General features: G+C 41.0%; 1 protein-coding gene across 2 annotated transcripts in view; it reads right to left on the bottom strand.

The window, feature by feature from the left end:
• The window catches only part of CSGALNACT2 (chondroitin sulfate N-acetylgalactosaminyltransferase 2), a 32,566-nt gene extending 20,126 nt beyond the window's left edge, over positions 1-12,440 (bottom strand). For both annotated transcript variants that reach the window (XM_065670746.1, XM_065670747.1), the window contains exon 1: positions 12,334-12,440. The gene's annotated coding sequence lies outside the window, so the exon portion shown is untranslated. The remainder of the gene's footprint in view (positions 1-12,333) is intronic.
• Between the last annotated feature and the right edge of the window lie 5,302 nt (positions 12,441-17,742).

The raw sequence follows: 17,742 nt of genomic DNA, 5'->3' as shown, positions 1-17,742 counted from the left end.
TCTTCCTGCATTTCCAGGGCCTGATGTATATTCAACTATGGAAACATTTCTGTTCCTTACAAAGGAGCTCATTGATTCTCCAAGCACAAGGGAATAGACCAGCATGCTAATTGAAAATGCTTTTAAATTTGTTTTTATTGTATTACCATTCTGTTTTGGTTCCTTGTTGCAAAGGATGAGTACCTCTTTCTAAAGAGGGGAAACATTCACATTTAAAGCAGTGACCTAATTCAGTATACACTTGGCCTCATGCCAGACGGTACCAACGGACATTCCCCATTTTAGCATGTTCTACTTTAGACATGTCCTTTTCCTTCAGCATGCCCTAGATGGTCATAGTTTAGCAGCTTATGAAATTCCAGCTGATTTTCATAGTTGCTTTATTGTTCATAATTTCACCCAGATGCCACAGATATTCACAGTCTTAAGCCCTCCTCCACACACAAATACTTCTCTATTTGGCAAGTTACACAATGAAAACATAAGGTCAATATCATCCCTTCTTACTCTGAAGAGAATCACTGAAAACAGAATTGCTTATGAATGTCAGAGAAACACTACACACAGAGCTCTTCTCACTCACTGAAACCAGCACAAAGCAAGTTTGCTGTCTTTGCTGTCACAATCTTTGCATAAACCCTAGAGTAAGAAACCTCAAACCATACCCAAGTACACAGAAACACACAATTTCTGCTGTGTGCAGCCCACTGAGGCTCAGAAAAGACAGAGAAGTTTGTTCAGGGCTTTTTTATACAGTTCTAGTCAAACAAGTACCAAAGTCAGATTTTTCGGCTTTTGGGAAGGTTAATAGAAAAGAAAAGCTAAGAGGAGAAAAAAAAAATATCTAAGAGAAGAGTTAGGGGCCACATTTCTCACCTTCCAAAGCAAGCTAATTTTTAGTCTAGTATCTCACCCACACTGCAGTGACTGTAAAGAACATGGTTTTTATCACAATTCTACCATCCAATTTGCTTTCAGCTACAGCTCTGCCTCTCAAGCACACACATACAACACTGGACAGGAAAGAAGCTGAAACCCCCTATAAATTTATTAAAAGATGATATGTATTCAAGGAAGCCAGTAGGAAAGTTAAAACAAGCATGAAGTATTTCAGCCCTTACCAATTTAAGAATAAATCCTGAAGAATCTGAAAGTTGCACTTATACACACATCACAACCACTGTCTGTGGTTGATGCACAAGCATCAGCTGATTTTTAACTTTGACAGTTTACAGCATAGTACAATGTTCCAGTCATAACATGCAACTTTAGTGCCTAAGTAAAGAACTCCAACTTTGCTACTCACATTATCTGACACTATAGTAACTTTTTTCTTCCAGCTACCTCTTAGATATTTCTATGAAAATTTTCTCATATTCTCCTCTGTACCTTCCCAGCATTCTCATCATATGCACATTACCTTGGCATGCTCACATAGATAATACTGTATAGGACCAAACATATAAGAGTACACACTAACACTCCTCAACGGGACAGAGCAGTTTGTGCAAAAAGTTATTTCTCCAGACACTGCAGATCCAAAAAAAAACCCAAACAAACAAAAAGCCCCAACAAAACAAAACAAAGTGAGATATCTGCCTTGGAAGATGAGGTGACAACCAGTCCCCCAACAAACCTAATTCAACCCCAAAATCTGTGATTCTTAATTCTTATAAGCTTATCAGCTCTACTTGGTTGATAAATATGAAAAACAGTTGCATTCGGCTCACGTCCATCAGTTACACAACAGACTCCAAGCAATATCAGATATGTAGTCACCTGTGTTTCTGCAGCCAGCTTCACCTGGCTGCTCATCAGCTAACAACCCAGTATAAAGCTGAGGTATCAATTTAGCATTGCTCCTACACATTCTCTACCTTGTTTGTTATTAAGACCTGCTGGTAAACACTGGTAAACACTGCTAAAGCTAGAGTCCCATGGAAGGTGCAGGGGGACAATGATGACCTCACATTGAGCATCTTACCTGAATTTTAATTAAGGATGTGGAAAAGAAAAACCAAAACCAAAAACAAACAACCCACACAAGCCAAAACAAAACAACAACAAACAAAACCCACCACACAGTCAACACAAGAACTAAGAACTACCACATACATTATAAACAGTCTTCAATACATTACTTGTGAATTATGCGAATTAAAGTGCATGAGCGTATATGCCATAGGTAACTTCAGGCATTTGTTTAGCTCCTAAATGGGGAAAAAAATTAAATATAAAAATCAGGCCTTTGGCACAAGGATCATAGTAGTACTCACAGGACACAAGGAACAAGTAGTTCAGGCATTGGGACCTGTAGGCAAAAGTTACTCCAGTGATGGGTGACGACAATCACAGGACTTACTATTCAAAAACAAAATAATGCCTATGCAAAGGGTTTATTCACCAAAGTAACATTTTGGTTTTGCCAGCAGAAATGCTATGCTCCAAAATAAAATTAAGACTAACCCTCCACAGGTTTCCACTGTCACATTTGAGACTCGAGTACACAGGAACATATATAGGAGTTTCTTACCTTCCTTGTTTCATGCAACAGATCAACTCACTGTCAACACTGGAGAGAGACTATCAATAAGGAATTCTGCCTTTATCCAGGATCAGGCCCTGTTTATTAGCTGCATATTTTCAGGAGATGAGACAAAAGCAGCACACTTTATACTAACCTTCTTAAAGAAAGAAAACATAGAAGAAAGTAGGGTTTCATTTTAATACTGGAGTTCAAGCATCATAAGATCAAGTGTGTCTAGGCTCTATCAATCAAGCATGTCTGGGTCTTAACAGCCTTCCCAAACCCTCTCTTGCAATTAGTGCCTCAGTTTCAACAAGTTCACTGGCATGTATTTTCACAATAGCAACACAGACCTTCAGGGCTGTGCAAAGGACTCATCCTGCCCCTGTACCGCGTACCACTTCCTCACTCTGCGTACCTGACCAGAAGATAAATCAGCACGGCAAGCCAACAGAATAGGAAACAGTATGAGTTTCATTGTCTCCATTCTCAGAGAAAGCAAGCAGAAGGTGATATCCAACAACCTAGGCATGGTGTTATTTTTGCCACAACAGCCCCTGGAAAAAGCAGTCCTGCCATCATCCTCAAATGAAGGAAATACTAACCACACTGAAATGGTTTCAATTCAATTCTTACATTATCTACTGCGAAATAACAAGGAAAAATACAGCCTTTTGCTGAAGCAGTTTTATCTCCCAGAAGTCAGAGAAGCAAGTTATCGTACGTCCCAGCATTTGTTGTTCCTACACAAACTCAAATGCATTACATAGTTAAGGGGACAAATGAAAGAACAACATTATTTGCACTATTTACTTCATACCTAATCCAAAGTAAGCAATGAGCTTATGAATAGGAGCCCTGCTTTGACTTCACTGAAGCTAAAGCAAGCCCATTTATCTGGAAAGTGCTGAATTAAAATTGGAACTTGAAAACCAACCAGCCACACCTTAACTATGCTGGTCAGTATTAACCCATTTCAGATAAAGCCAGGAAATAAAAGTCAACTCATGGTCACTTTACTGTTGTTATGAAGACAGACATCTGCTTGGCAAGAAAAAGAAACTAGTGGGTAAAACCTCCTAGGTAAGGCTAGCTGAAGGAGTTTTGTTTGTTGGTTTGTTTGTTTTAAAATTATTACTGAATAGCTATCCTGAATGACTCACTACCTTCATCTGCCATAGGATGAATAACCTTTCTATTTTACACACCTTTTCCTATAATTTACACTATTTAGCTTGGGAGGGCTTGCACTGCTGTAGGCACTATTCCTCTTTTTAAATCTGGCAAAAGACCCTCAAACTCCAAACTTAGAGAAAGAACACTACTATTATATGTCCACACTTATTTTGCAAACCCTATTGGTTGCTAAAGTTCAGCCTAGAACTGAGAACAAAAGAACAAGTAGCTACCTTAGTACAATTATCAAGGAAGCACTTTTTCCTGGTATTCCTAACATCTAGTAAGCAATGATTTTTATTTTTTTTTTTTACACAAGCATTAGACAAAGATCTGACATACTTTTACCATGTGCTTTGCAATACACTTATTAACAAAATGATCTCTGAGGGACTGTATAAATTACATGGGCAACAGTAACATGGCAGTGAGGTGGCCTCCCAGTCCAGGGCACACCACCTGAGCAGCCTTATCCAATTGACAGCACTACTCAGATCTGTTCACTGAAGGCTGACCTCAGAATAGCGCATGCAATGCTGCACACTATACAGGCTATAGGACAGCTACACTACTGTGGAGGATAGCTTAAGCAAGACTAAATCACAGTTCTTAACAGAAACTTTAGCTTATCTTCAAGGATGCATCGTAGTCTCTACTAGAGTACATCCAGCGAAATCTTTATACTGCTTTTGTATGCTAGAGCAAACGCTGCAGCAAAAAGCAGTAAAAACCCTAACAAGTTACAATGCCCAGTGGTATTCAAAAGGGTAATGCTGAGGAAGGTTGGGTTGTTTTGTTTGGTTGGGTTTTTTTTTATTTCAAAGGAAAACAGTCTGTTTCAAAAGGACAGAAAAAACAGTTACACTTAAAGAGCACCACCTTACAGTGAATAAGGAAAGGTAAAATACTCTTTAGACACACAAAGCATCTAAACATCTTATGAGGCCCCAGCTAAATATTTCCCCCACACAAGATGAACATGCCTCACTCATCATATGCAATAGAATACTAAAAGGTAACTAGTGATCCTAGCTTGGGTGCACAGCATTTGCACAGCTTACCTACATTTTCGCTGACGCCATTTTCTGTTCATTAACAAACCAAACACTTAGAATGACTAAAATTTTCCATTGTGGAAATGTTCTTAGCCAGGGTGTTCCAAAAGTTGGCCAGCTAATTAGTTGTCATTAAAAAAACCCTCCAAAAACCACACACACAAAAAAACCCCCAGCAGTTAAAAACTTAATCCTGTGGAGGACGCATTGGAATGGGCTGCCCAGGGAGGTTGTGAGTGCTCCATGCCTGGCAGTGCTCAAGGCCAGGTTGGATGAAGCCTTGGGTGGGATGGTTTAGTGTGAGGTGTCCCTGTCCATGGCAGGGGGGTTGGAACTAGATGATCTTGAGGTTCTTTCCAACCCTAACTATTCTATGACTTAGAATTTTTTATTATTTTTTTTTTATTTTTACGTCCTAATTTTTCTATGGTTAAGAGCTATACTGTTTTCAAGGAGGTAAAAATCCAGGTTACGATGAAGTGGTAGCAGTTGAAGCGAAAATAGCAAGAAGTTAAATTCTCAAGTGTGTTCAACTTTCTTAAAAAGACTTTCAGACCTCTATGAATATATGCCTTTAAAGCAGAAACATATAAATGCAACTGATTTAAAATTCATTAAAAGTTTAATTGGACAATTGTACACTGAGTACTACCACAGCAATGTTCTCATTAAAGTTGCAATTTCCTGCCAAATTTTGTAGGGGATACTCTGGACTAATATTTGTATAGAAATCTCTTCATTCCAAGTTTGAAGAGCAATAAAATTTCTGAAGTGACCACTGGAAGACATTTCTGTGCATTTTGTCCAATTTGTAAAATATCTAAAAGCGGCTTAAAAAAACAATATGATACAGAAATCCTGAGAAAAATGCTGCTTTGGAAATCAACCACTCAAGTTTTTCTTAAACTGAATCAGCTAGCTTAAGTTCATATGTGGTACTCAAGACTGGGCTCACTTTCCTAGTCCTCAGTCCATGAATCTAAGATGGAAGGAAGAACATAACCTACAAATAGTTTCAGAACGGCTAAAAACCAGAGCAGTAGTTTAGGTTCTGCTTTCAGCACAACAGATCAGCCATGAATGTGTTGCTAAAAGTGAAAGCTGTATGCCAAACAACTGAGAAATATCTGGTGTGCTCCAGAAGCACAGCTAGATGCACTGAAGTAATCTGTAATTTTTTAATTTGACATTATAACTAAGCATTAACTTACTCTTACAGGACTAGCAGTACCAGACTTCACTGAAAGCACAGAAGCTAGCAGCTTGTCAGAACTATCAATCTTGGTTTGGTTTTTTTTTTTAAAGTTGCCTTGCATTGAAAAAGACACCAGTATGAAAAATAGAAACACCAAACACTCAACACTTCACATTATTGTGCTCGTCTCTGTTTTTTCAAGTCCCAGAAGTCAGTCTTCAGACCACATGGATCATCTTTCCTCTTCTGTTCAGGAAGAGACAATTGTAATTCAGAGGGGAGAAAAGTCAGGAGTTTCCACAAACCTCTTGAGTTTTCCAGGTTTCTCATGCCATTCCTCTGTTCTGCTCATGTTTCACTATTTTTATTTTTTTTTTATTTTTTTGCTAGTTTTGCTTCCCAGCAGAAACATACAGGTTATTACCACAGGTAATTGTCACAAGCTATTCAAAGTGCCCCGTCTAACACATAGGCCCACCAGCAGCTATTTGAACATCGGTTTAAAGTTTTGTTACCTTCTCGTGGCCCCTCAGACCAACTTAAATCCTTATTATAACTCCACCTCTCCATCTAATCCAGGTAAACCTTTAATAGAAGCTCTGAGAACTTCTGACAGAAACCCTAAACAACTAAAGAGCAACTCTGAACAGATAAATGCAAAAATCAAAGTCACTGGATTACGTCTAAAATCTGGAAAAAACCAACCCAAACCAAACAATAGCAGAATGTAATACAGCATTTTAGATGTTAGAATGCAGTCCTGTTCCAAACGCTGGGAGCACTGAGGCAGCTTCCCTGCACAGACATCTCACTGGAGCACTGCTTCCAAACTGCCCTGGGAAGAGGCAGGCACACCAGTCATACCAGCCCATGTCCAGCCAGTACCAACCACAACCAATACTCATTCTCCTACTTTGCAAACTGCACATCTTTTCTTAAGAAGGCTTCTACCTATAGCAGAAGCTCACAGATTACAGGAAAGATGGGCTAAAATACTATCACTCATCAGTCTTAATTTCCACTCTACCAGAGAACTATGAGACACGCAGGCCATCTGCTACCTCCAGGGCTGAGTAGTATCAAGAGTGCTGACAAGCATCTTATTTTTGACACCACTACTTAGAGAAACCTTTAAGAGACAGCAGAAGTGCTACCACATGTCATCTGAAAGCTACTGCCAAAACACTCTTCCAGGACAGATTTTATTTCATAGAAACTGATGACCTTGCCCTCCATATATTTCCAGAGAGCATAAACTGTGCTCAAGACTAGCATTTTGTATTTTCTGAGTGTGCTTCAAAACACAAGCTCCTTTACATCATTTCCTCTGCTTTAATGCATTTCAACTGCAGCAGTGCTCCCAGTGAGCTTCAGTTGTTTCCTGTGCACTGCTGCTCAACCCCTGCTCTTGCAACAGAAACACAAGCTAAAGCCAGAAGAATCATTTAAGTATTATTTCTACTGTGTCTACAGAGAAGATAGGCATATGTAAATATCAGACATGCACAACTGAGTAGCAGAAAATTTGCCTGGTTAGCTACCTTGCTACAATTAACTGTCACACATTAAATGTCATTGAAAATACCCACAACATCTACAAACAAAATTAATTACAGCATCTCTGTAAAGCAGCACCTAGGCTCTAAACTCTCAAGGCTTTCTACAACTACACAACTGCAAGCCAGAAACTGTCCTTCCATGTCTTTCACTAGTAACTGGCATCTGAAAAGTTATTAGGACCTTTCTCCCTACAAGATTACCTGGGACTAGTCTCCTTGATTGCCAAATCTAAATATGTTAATACAAAACTAGCCTATATTTGTATGCAACTTTTTGGAGAACTCAAGTGTTACTTTAGCTCCGCACACTTTTTCTTTAGTCACCTATAGTGTACATACACTCAAACTCCCATAGGTTTGTACTTATCCCTCTGTGTACCAAAGTTATGCAGTAATTAACAGTTTACGTCATTTCTAAGTCTTTCCCTTCTAGGGAAGCTAACTGGAACACTCACTTTTGACACCGGCAGGACATGTACACTGCCTGATCCAGGCTTTCCAGCCAGCCACCGTTAAGTGACACCTGCACCAGAAAACCCAGTACCACAAAGGAGAAGGATCCTCTTCACCAGTGAAACAGCAGCCTTTAGTATAGGGGAGGAAGAAAGGGCAAAGAAAAACAGTGAGACAGACCTGCCCTTTATCACCCACCCACTCCACCAGTGAAAGACTTAATATGAAGGAGGAAGAAGGTGTAAGAAAAACAAAGACACACCTGCCTTTTCTTTCACCCATCAGCACAGCTGCCAACAATCCTCAAAGGTACCTACTGAGACACACTCATCTCTTCCCCTGCAGGCCAGCCAGGCAGACGGGGTCTAGACCAAGAACTTCCCAGGACCACGATAAGGGTGAAAGGAAGTCATCAGACCAAGAGCATGGTGCTGGAAGGCACTTGAACTTCAGGCAGACACTAATCAGTAACAGGCCAATCACTATCATTATTTTTCATTACAGTTGGAGATTATTAAGAATGACAGGAAATGGTTAGATTAAAAAAGTACATGCAAGATTTCCTCACATCATAGCTTCCTCATCTCAAATCATATCTGGATACTCTGAACTTTGCTTTGAAACACTGACATACCACTGATGCTCTTTCCAATGCTCACATTCACACCCACAGTACCTGATACGGCTTGCCAGCTTTATCAACTCACTAATAAATTTCAGAGCATTTGGTCCTTGAATGGGAAGAGCCTTTAAAAACAACTAAGGTAAAGCAGAGATCATTCCAAGATATACTTCCCATTATGTACTACTCTGAAATAACTGTGGAGCAAGGGTCTACTATTAGCCTTAATACAAACAAAAAGAACCAGTATGGGCAACCTACTGCCAGCATATAAAATGTACAAGTTTCTCATAGGTGTTTTAGTGCGCCATATTTTCATGTGCAGCAAAATCTTCCAGGATTCAGGAAGCAGCTCATTTTCCGTTCCCCTTCGACATCTGATCTTTAGTAACCACATACAGCTTCAATGATTATCTAGTTTTTAAGCAGTTTCTCAGCTAGCAGTGGCCATCATAATCACCAATTTAGATTAGACACACATCAAAGTGTAAGATACACAAGAACTATGAAGCTGTCTAACCCACCTGCCTACATTTTCAGGGATACGCAAGATACACGCAGCCTTAAACAGTCTTGGGTGAAAGCAGCAGGTAAAAAAGGCCTCAAGACTATCCTGCCTCACTCCTTTCACACCAGAAGATGCTGATGACAAGGAGAGCTGCAACTTGCAGAACTGTTCCTGCCTTCAGAAATGTTTATTGCTTTTCAAAAGAGCTTCATAAAAAAAAAAAAAAAATTAAGAGTATTACAGTCATTGTGCACTTTCAGATTTTTCTAATGAACAACAATATTAATGGATTTTCAGGGCTTTTCTAATCATAATTCAGACTGGAACTGTTCTGGTGTTCTGAAACTGAAGCTGTGGCTGTAACTCAAAAGTAAAACTGTATTCCCATTCCCTTAAAAAAATAAAATATTTTATTTCTTTATGTATGTCTTGAGAATTATGATCACATTTTCCCATTTCCAGCACAAAGCTTGCAAGAACATAATTAACTGCACTGATAAAACACAATATTTATTTTATTTTCCATTTTTTTACAAAAGCTATTATGCTTCTGAAACTTTTTATTTTCATGGTGCCCTTTGAGAACTCTAAGATTTATTTATTTAAGAAAGTCTTGTGCTTGAAATCCCTATTTGCTATTTTATTTTTCCAGAAGCAAGATTATTATAGTCTCTTCCCACCCTTTTATTTTAGAGAGCGGGTATTCTAGAGGGACAGATGCACTAACTAAAAACCAAGCACATTATAAGTTCCAGTGCTTATGCAAAGCCCAAGTTTTATCCCACATCCATGTTCCTGCTTCGACATTATTTAAAGAGAAAATACTGCAAGTCATGAAGCTTGCTTCATGATGACAGGCTGTTTCAGAGTTACGAAAAACATTGTGCAATTTGTTTTCTGCAGTAAAAAACCTGGCCTCATGTTTCTCATACACTCCCTCCCCCCCCAAGTTTAGTTTTATCTCTTTTAAAAGCAGAGGTCATTCTGGTGATCCTTTTAACAAAGATGTCCACAAAACACTTCTTGCAGGCACAAAAGTACTGTGGAGCAGAGGTAGAAACTGTTTTTCCAGATATGTTTGTGGGTTTTATTGGCAAAAGACTGCAGCTGCTTACATTTAACTATGCCCTCAAACAATGCTTCTCATCATCTGAGTCATTTTTGACTTGGGAAGACCTACATCCCAGGACTGGAACTTAACTGCAAATAATTCAAATTCAAGAATAATTTGGTACAGCTTCTACCATAATGCAGCAGCCTTAATGACAGGTGTAGGGTTTTCTGTTTGTTGTGGGGTGGTTTTTTTTTTCTTCCCCCTTTAAGCCTGAGAAGGACACTGAAATAAAGTCATAGGATCAAGAAAGGAAAGAATTATTCACTATCAACTAATCTTAATCATACTGAAGTTTTCATGGGTTTACTCCAGGAACAGACAAGCTAAACAATGTGTTTGTGCTGTACAGTCCTGCACTGCAAAAATCATTGTTCTTCCTTCCATTCTCAGCGTACTGACGGTTTAGGACAGCAGCGCTGCAGCAATCAGTGCAGGTCCCTTGATACTTACAATAAGGACTTACTGGCAAAGAGTTGCTCTTAAAAGCCTCGGGGTATAACTGAAGCTCATAGCTAACACCCAGTCAGCAAAACGCATCTATGTCCACTGACAGCTACTGGGAATACTTCCAAGCCACTGTCTTTGACAGTGTTTCAGGACTCACTATCTAGCTAATAAACAAAGGGAAGCCAGAAGTTTCCTTCAAACACAGTGAAGCAGGATAGGAACTTTCAGTTAGTGCATGCTGGAAAAGAAGAAACTGTCCCACTCACAGGCCCTGGCATTCACAGTCAGCAAGAAAACAAAGAAAAAAAATTTTTTTTACAGTATGGCCTTAGCTTGAGGAATATTCAGTCTGTTAGAAGAACCTCACTCTTTTTTGCACCTCTTCGAATTACCCATCAGAGCAACAGAACACACTTGGCCCTTCTCCACCATCTACAAACTCAGTAGAAGAGATCAGTGTCTCAATTTCCACCTGATAAAGAGACTTGAAGAGGAAAAAAAAAAAACACAAACCACAAAGACACACAACTACAAAACCACAGAACAGAGTAAATGTTAATGAAACAGATCTGGATTATACTTCACTAGAAACATGCAGATTCAAGTTTAACTTTTTGTACATTCAGTTTTAAAAGCTGTCTAGCAAATGGCAACCTCCCTGTTTCTGCTTTAGTATTTCTCCTACAAATGAATTTGCTTCAGGATCAATAGATCGATAACAATGATAGATTTTTATTTTTCATGTTCAATATCAACACATTACAATTTCACAGTTTTTAAGAGCACAGAATTTACAAAGCAAGAAGCTGGCTGACAAAAAGGTGGAGGTGTAAACCATAGTTAAGTCTAAATATCCCGCTGAAAACAGTGAACTGCCCTCTTATCATCACTTCCACTGTTTCTGGGTGGAAGGCGGAAGGATTTCGGGTTTATAGCGGCCCGAGAGAGCTCAGACGCAACCCCCAGTCAGCCAGCCCGTGCACTTGACAGGGAAGATGACCGCCCCAGCTCTGCGCTACCAACGCCCGGTCACAGCGAGATACCGGAGATCAGCACTGATGCCTTCTGCACAGATTAACCTCACCGCATTTCCTACGCTGTCCCCAAACGCGCCCATCTCAAAAAAAAAAAAAATTTACTCTCCAGCACATTTAAAGCTAGTTAACACAATGGAAACGCACCCGTGAAGAGAAATTCATTTTATTGTCGAGACAGCGCCAAAATAAAAACCGAATCAGGTCTGTAAGGCCCCAGCAAAGAGGGCAATTAGGAGCCGTCTAAAGCCCATCTGTCTATACCCCGGCACCGCTGCCACCCCCGGGCAAAGCGCAGCGGGCATCAGGGGCCGGTCGGGGCGCAGCCCTCTCCTCTCCCGTGCCCTCCGCGCCGCCGCAGGCCACCAGCTCGGGCTGGCCCCAGCGCCGCGGCACGCTCCGCACCGCCCGGCGTAGCCCGACCAACTCCCGGCCGGGGGACGGGGACGGAATCGCCGCGATGCCGCTACCCGCCGGCCGGACTGCTGGAGCTGCTTAGCGCCTTCGCCTGGCATCAGGGAGACGGCCGCAGGCCAGCCTCCTCGGCGGGAGGGCAGGTGAGGGGACGAGTACCCGTATGGGGCGCGCAGTGGGCCAAGGAAAGGAGTGGGGGGCCAGAGGGGCGCGGGGCGACCGTACTCACCGCGCGGGCCCCACCACGGAACCGCGTCCCCACTTCCTGTGCGCTAGGAAATGAGCAGGCGGGGCGTCTCCGCCGCGGCCCTTAAAGGGGACGGCACCGTCCGCCCCTCACCGTCTCCGGGGTGGGACCGGGCGTCGGTAGCGGCCGCGGTGCGGAGCAGCCCACTTCTTCCCCACACTCCCCCCACGTGGCGGCGGCCCCCGGAGGGGCCCAGTGGTGCCCGCGGCCTCCTGCCCGCCCAACGGCCCGGGGTGCCCTGCTGCGCACGCCGGCTGTCACACGTCCCGGCTAACGCAGGCTGAGGGCTCTGGTGTGCCCTGGGGCGGAGAGGTGTTAAGTGCCTGCGAGTTAACGTTGGGGATGTAATACATACGCCCGTGTGCGACTGGTAGCGACTGCTAGTGAGCAACGCGCGGAGCTACCGGGGAGCGCTCGTCAGGCGGGTGTGCTCATGGACCCTCAGCAGGCGTAACGCGCACAGACCGCGGCAGATCTCGGACACGGGGGGAGAAGGGCACATCTGGCCTCAGGCCCATGGGCCTGCACCGCGGCTCGCTCTACGCCGCCGGCCCGCGGCGTACTCAGCATGCCGGTCATGCCAACAGCCGCTGCAGGAAAGCAGCCTCGCTGCTGGGTGAGGGCCGCGCTTGCTCTGCGCTGCTTTGGACCAGCAGCCCGTCTCGTACAGTTGTTCTCTCAGGACAGCTGCTCGTGCTCCTCTCCGGCCACAGCCGTGGCACTGTGTGGGTACGGATGGCAGACACTGGTGTGCCAGCCGTGGAGATCAACGGCGAGCTGAGGTCCAGCAGCAGCACAGCGATGCTGGTTTTACAAAAGGTAACAAAACCACAGAGCTGTGAGGTAGCCTTTATGCTGGAGTTTCGGGGTCTGCTACAACCAGAATTTACTAATAATGATTTTGTACTTACCCAAATATTTATTTACAGTTCAGTGTTTCCAGAACAACATTTTTTTTTTTAATTATTTTTCTGCAGGGCTTAACTTGAAGCCAGGCTTAGGATCTTCTGCACTTTTGAGCAGTCTGCATGAAGGGTGGCCTAATAACAGCTTAAAAGGGTAAGGCCAGGAACAGCACAGGAAATGGATAAGGTAGTAGTGTTTTTTCACAACTATATATCAAACTATTCTGGCCCTGCTCATCAAAACCAGAATCATATGCATTCAAAAGCAAGTAAAAGCTTATTCTTGTAGACCTGCATGTCCTACTTGACATTACCCTGCTGGTCTGCCTGGGGCTGCTTACCTGCCTGAAAGGTAGGCACTAAGTGCTTTCCAGAATGGAGCCCCCGATGGTGTTGGCAGCTGAGGCTGTCTCTGTCACAGGTCGAGGTTTGCACCCCGTTTAGCACAGAGCAGCCCTTTGTCTTCAGGCAGACGGAAATCCATCTGTTCATAAATAGCTACACCACAGCCTGTGAGGGGGATGGGTGGCCAAGGACCCGGTCTGTTCAGTCTGGATTTTAAGCCCTCAGACAATAAAGGTCTTTCCAGGCAACACCTTAAATAAACGGTGATTTCAAATAGTCGGGTGCTCCGCAGAGACTGGGAACTCTCTTCACTGTCAGGCTCCATTTCACTGCTGTGGTCCAGGGAAAGCACACTTAACTGGTGTGACCAGCTGTCCACGTGAGCACTTTCCTATCCTTTGAAGCTTGTCATGAGGCTGGATCATCCAAGTTAGGTACCCATCAAAATATATTTGAAGAAGCTCATGGAGAAGGGAGTTATCAGAAGGTTTTAGATTTTCATGTATATGCTCCTGAAACTAGGTAAATGTGGGTTCATTCTTTTTTAGAAAACAGCATGTAAATATACTACTATTTTAAACCTGACCTCATGCAAAGTTTCAGTGTTGCATGTAGTACTCATTGACTTTTGAGTACACCTCAGCTCCTGCTTGTCTTCTGTGTTGTGGTAAATGGGTAGGAGTTTATTAGACACCCGTGTTATTTTACTGATACTGGAGACTGCAGTGTTCTGGAGACGTAGTAGTATTTGGACATAAAAGAAGATTACAGAATGGAAATAACTGAAATTACTGAGATAATTAACAATGTAGATCTCAAGCAAGCTCTGACAACCCTGCACCCCCCACTGCTTGGTCTACAGAGAAAGCTCTACTCTAAAGCTTTCCAGGTACCGCTTTTCTGCATAAAAGCTAGTTGCCACTACACAGGGAGATGTCTACAGTGCCTTAAAGGACACAAAATAGAGTGACACAAAATACAGTAACACAAAATACTTTTTTCTTCTTTAAGTGCCAGTTTTTCCTTTATTTACCAGAGTTCCTTAATTTTGATTTATTTTTTCTTTTTTTCTGAGTTTGAGAGAAGAAAAGAAGAATAGGTTTCTTAAACTGTACAGCTTGGGTACTTATAGTCATCACTGTGTGAGAGGTTTACCTCACAACAGGAAAAACAATGTTTTTTGCAGTGATGTTGTATATAACTTCCTGACTCTTCTATCAGTAAGAGCTTTTCCAAGATTAGACATTCCTTCATAACGCAGACCTATATTTATGCTGACATGTGTTGTAGTTCCTATTTGGTGTTCGTCTTGCAGGCCTACAGAGGAATTCCCAGTTTGTGAATAAAGTAGGCAGACTTCCTAGCATCTGAAAGCAGTAAGTGTGTGTGTGTATATATATAGGTGACACAGCTCTGAATTTTGTTAAAATATTATGATAGGATGATTATTTTAGAGACAGAGGCAGACTTTTAAAATGTTTTGCTAAACTTTGTTAAACGCTGTTCTTAAATTGGTACAGTTAAGGGAAAGGAAGTGGCTGGCAATAGGTTATTTGAAAAAAGAAAAAGTTTTCCAGAACAGCATTAGCTCCAGCCTCTAGTGGGTTTTGGTTTCTTTTTTTTTTTTTCTTTTTTTTTTCTTTTTTTTTTTTTTTTTAACATATGTGTGGGCTGGAAGGGAAAAAGAAATAGAAAAAAAGAGAGGACCTGATCTGAGAGCATGATGCCTAAGTGAAGGAGTAATGTAAATGAGACCAAAGCAGGAAAGAAAAAAAGAGCAATACTTCAACAGTGGCTATCTTTCTTCTCTTATCCTCTCAAGCTGAAATAAAATATGTATGTGTAGTAAAAAAAAAAAATGGTTTGTTACTTTGCTTAAAAATTCAGAGCTTTACTTGCCAAACAATAGTCATTAGTTTGCCTTTACACAGGGCTTTTTGTCAAATACCACAGCTCAGCCTTGCTGATGGCACAATTCCAAGGCAAACCCCTGTGAAGTTGCTTTCTTTATCCTTGTTTTAGTTGTTGCAAATTATTTATAACAGATATTGAACAGCGCAACCAAAAGTATAAAGGATTTTTAATAGCCTGAAATAAACCACACTATAGTATTTTAATCATCTTGATTTTTATATTTTCTTCACATAAAGTCCTCATTGCAAGATTTTAGTCTAAATTATATTCTGTCTCTGGTCCTATCCAAATACATATTGTTGCTATGGGCTATGAAATAAGGAGTCATAGGAGGGGTGGTGCACTATAGGAGAATTAACTCAAGTCTCGCTTGGGGAATGCTAACCTTGACATCAGGCTCTGCTGATGACACCGTAGTGTGAGCATCAACCATGTCACAGAAAGCCTAACCTAGGACTTGCTTTATGTGCACCTTCCAAAGTAAAAAGGAAACCATTACTATTATATCATTATCATAGAGGATCTACAATGAGTATTAAAGGTGCTTGGAAAGTCTAGATATTTTTACTGATTTAGAGGCTGAAATAATCTCTTGACTTAGGATAGGTTTAGGAGAGACAGTACATATACTTTGCATCAGCACACCACAGCAACTCTACCATGCAGTAATCTTGCCATATTTATTGTTACTATTCCTGTATTTATTGTAAACTGTTAAGTGTTTATTTTGCACTGTAGCAATATTTTTATTTTGGCAATGCTTAGACTTGGCCTCTATGCCTTTGAATGTTGAAGGACTATATTTACATTGTGGTTTGGTATCAGATAAACACTTATTTTTTGGTATTATTATGTACTAAATTGTGGACACAGAAGCATATAATTTATATAATGTTTGGGAAATGAACTGCTATAGATTGTTTTTTCATGCTGTTTTAGGATCACAGTTGCTAAATTACTTCCTTTCAGAAATTCCCATTAGAAAACAATCTGTACAGACTATATCAACCACGGTGTTAACTGACTTCAAATTTGTAGAGTCCTTCCATACATTAAAGCAGACTCAGTAAATTTTGTAATCATTCAAGAAAATAGAAAACATTCCTTATCAGAAAAGATAATCAATACAATCACAGCTGTAAGTGAATGTAAACACAATTCAATTTTATTTACTATCTGGGAAAGGGTAACAAAAATGCATGGTATAGTCCACTTATTTTTTCTTTGAATAGTGGTAATTTAGTTTTAATTTTCTCAATGGTACTGGCATCTGGAAAAGTGTAAAGAAGGATACATCTGAATTGTTTGGATACAATGTCTTAGGAAACTTTTTCTTTTTGCAAATAGTATGTAGTCACTGTTAGCAACAGTTGTTGGCTGAGCTCTTTCATCATAGTAAATGGATCCGGGAAATATTACTGTACCAGAAGTATGCGTGTCACTTTGGTTTGTGCAGCAGAGGAACAGGATCATAGAAGGGGAATTGCAGGGAGCTGCAGGAAATATTCTGCAGCAGTAGCTCATCATCTTTCCTGGCCACATGGCCTTATTTTTTCTGGCAGGCGCAATGGGTTATATGTCCAGATCTTCACTGCTCACTTGCAACTGCACCAGGGTATCATACCAGACTCACCAGTAACAACACATATGGAAAGTAATTCATATATGTAGTGCTAGAATTCTATATTGGTTTATTCCAAGACACCTTTACTATATAGCTTCTGTGTAATGACACCAAGAAGTGCTCTAGGTATTTTCCTAAAAAGAGAAGACAATTTTGTCACAAATATATTGACTATAAAGCAGCTCTGAAACAAAGTCTAAGTAGCCATATTCTGTATCTAGAATGGAAAACAAATTAGGAGGACTGACTAGAGAACACAGTATAATGCAAAACACCAAAAATGACACATTCCTTTTTCTTTTCTCTCTTTTTTTTTTTTCCCCCGACTTCTCTGGTATTGTAGAACAGGAAGATGTTAAAGCTATAAAGTAATACTTTTAAAATCAATCCTATGAAAATACATTTTAAACTGTAGCTTTCACTGTCAAGGAAGCAGAAAAAGAAATGTTAGGTCATTCTATACATGAGACTTAGGACAGACAATCTCTCATGAGAACTCCTAGTCTGAGAAGATAACAGTATAAATTATCAAGGTTTTTTAGTTGTTTATGTGGTTGGATTTCTTTCTGTTCTTGAAAATCTCATGCACCAAAGCTTGCATTA

The sequence above is a fragment of the Lathamus discolor genome, chromosome 3, assembly GCF_037157495.1.
Source record: "Lathamus discolor isolate bLatDis1 chromosome 3, bLatDis1.hap1, whole genome shotgun sequence".
In the NCBI taxonomy this organism is placed as follows: domain Eukaryota; kingdom Metazoa; phylum Chordata; class Aves; order Psittaciformes; family Psittacidae; genus Lathamus; species Lathamus discolor.
This window is presented reverse-complemented; position numbering and strand designations above follow the sequence as displayed.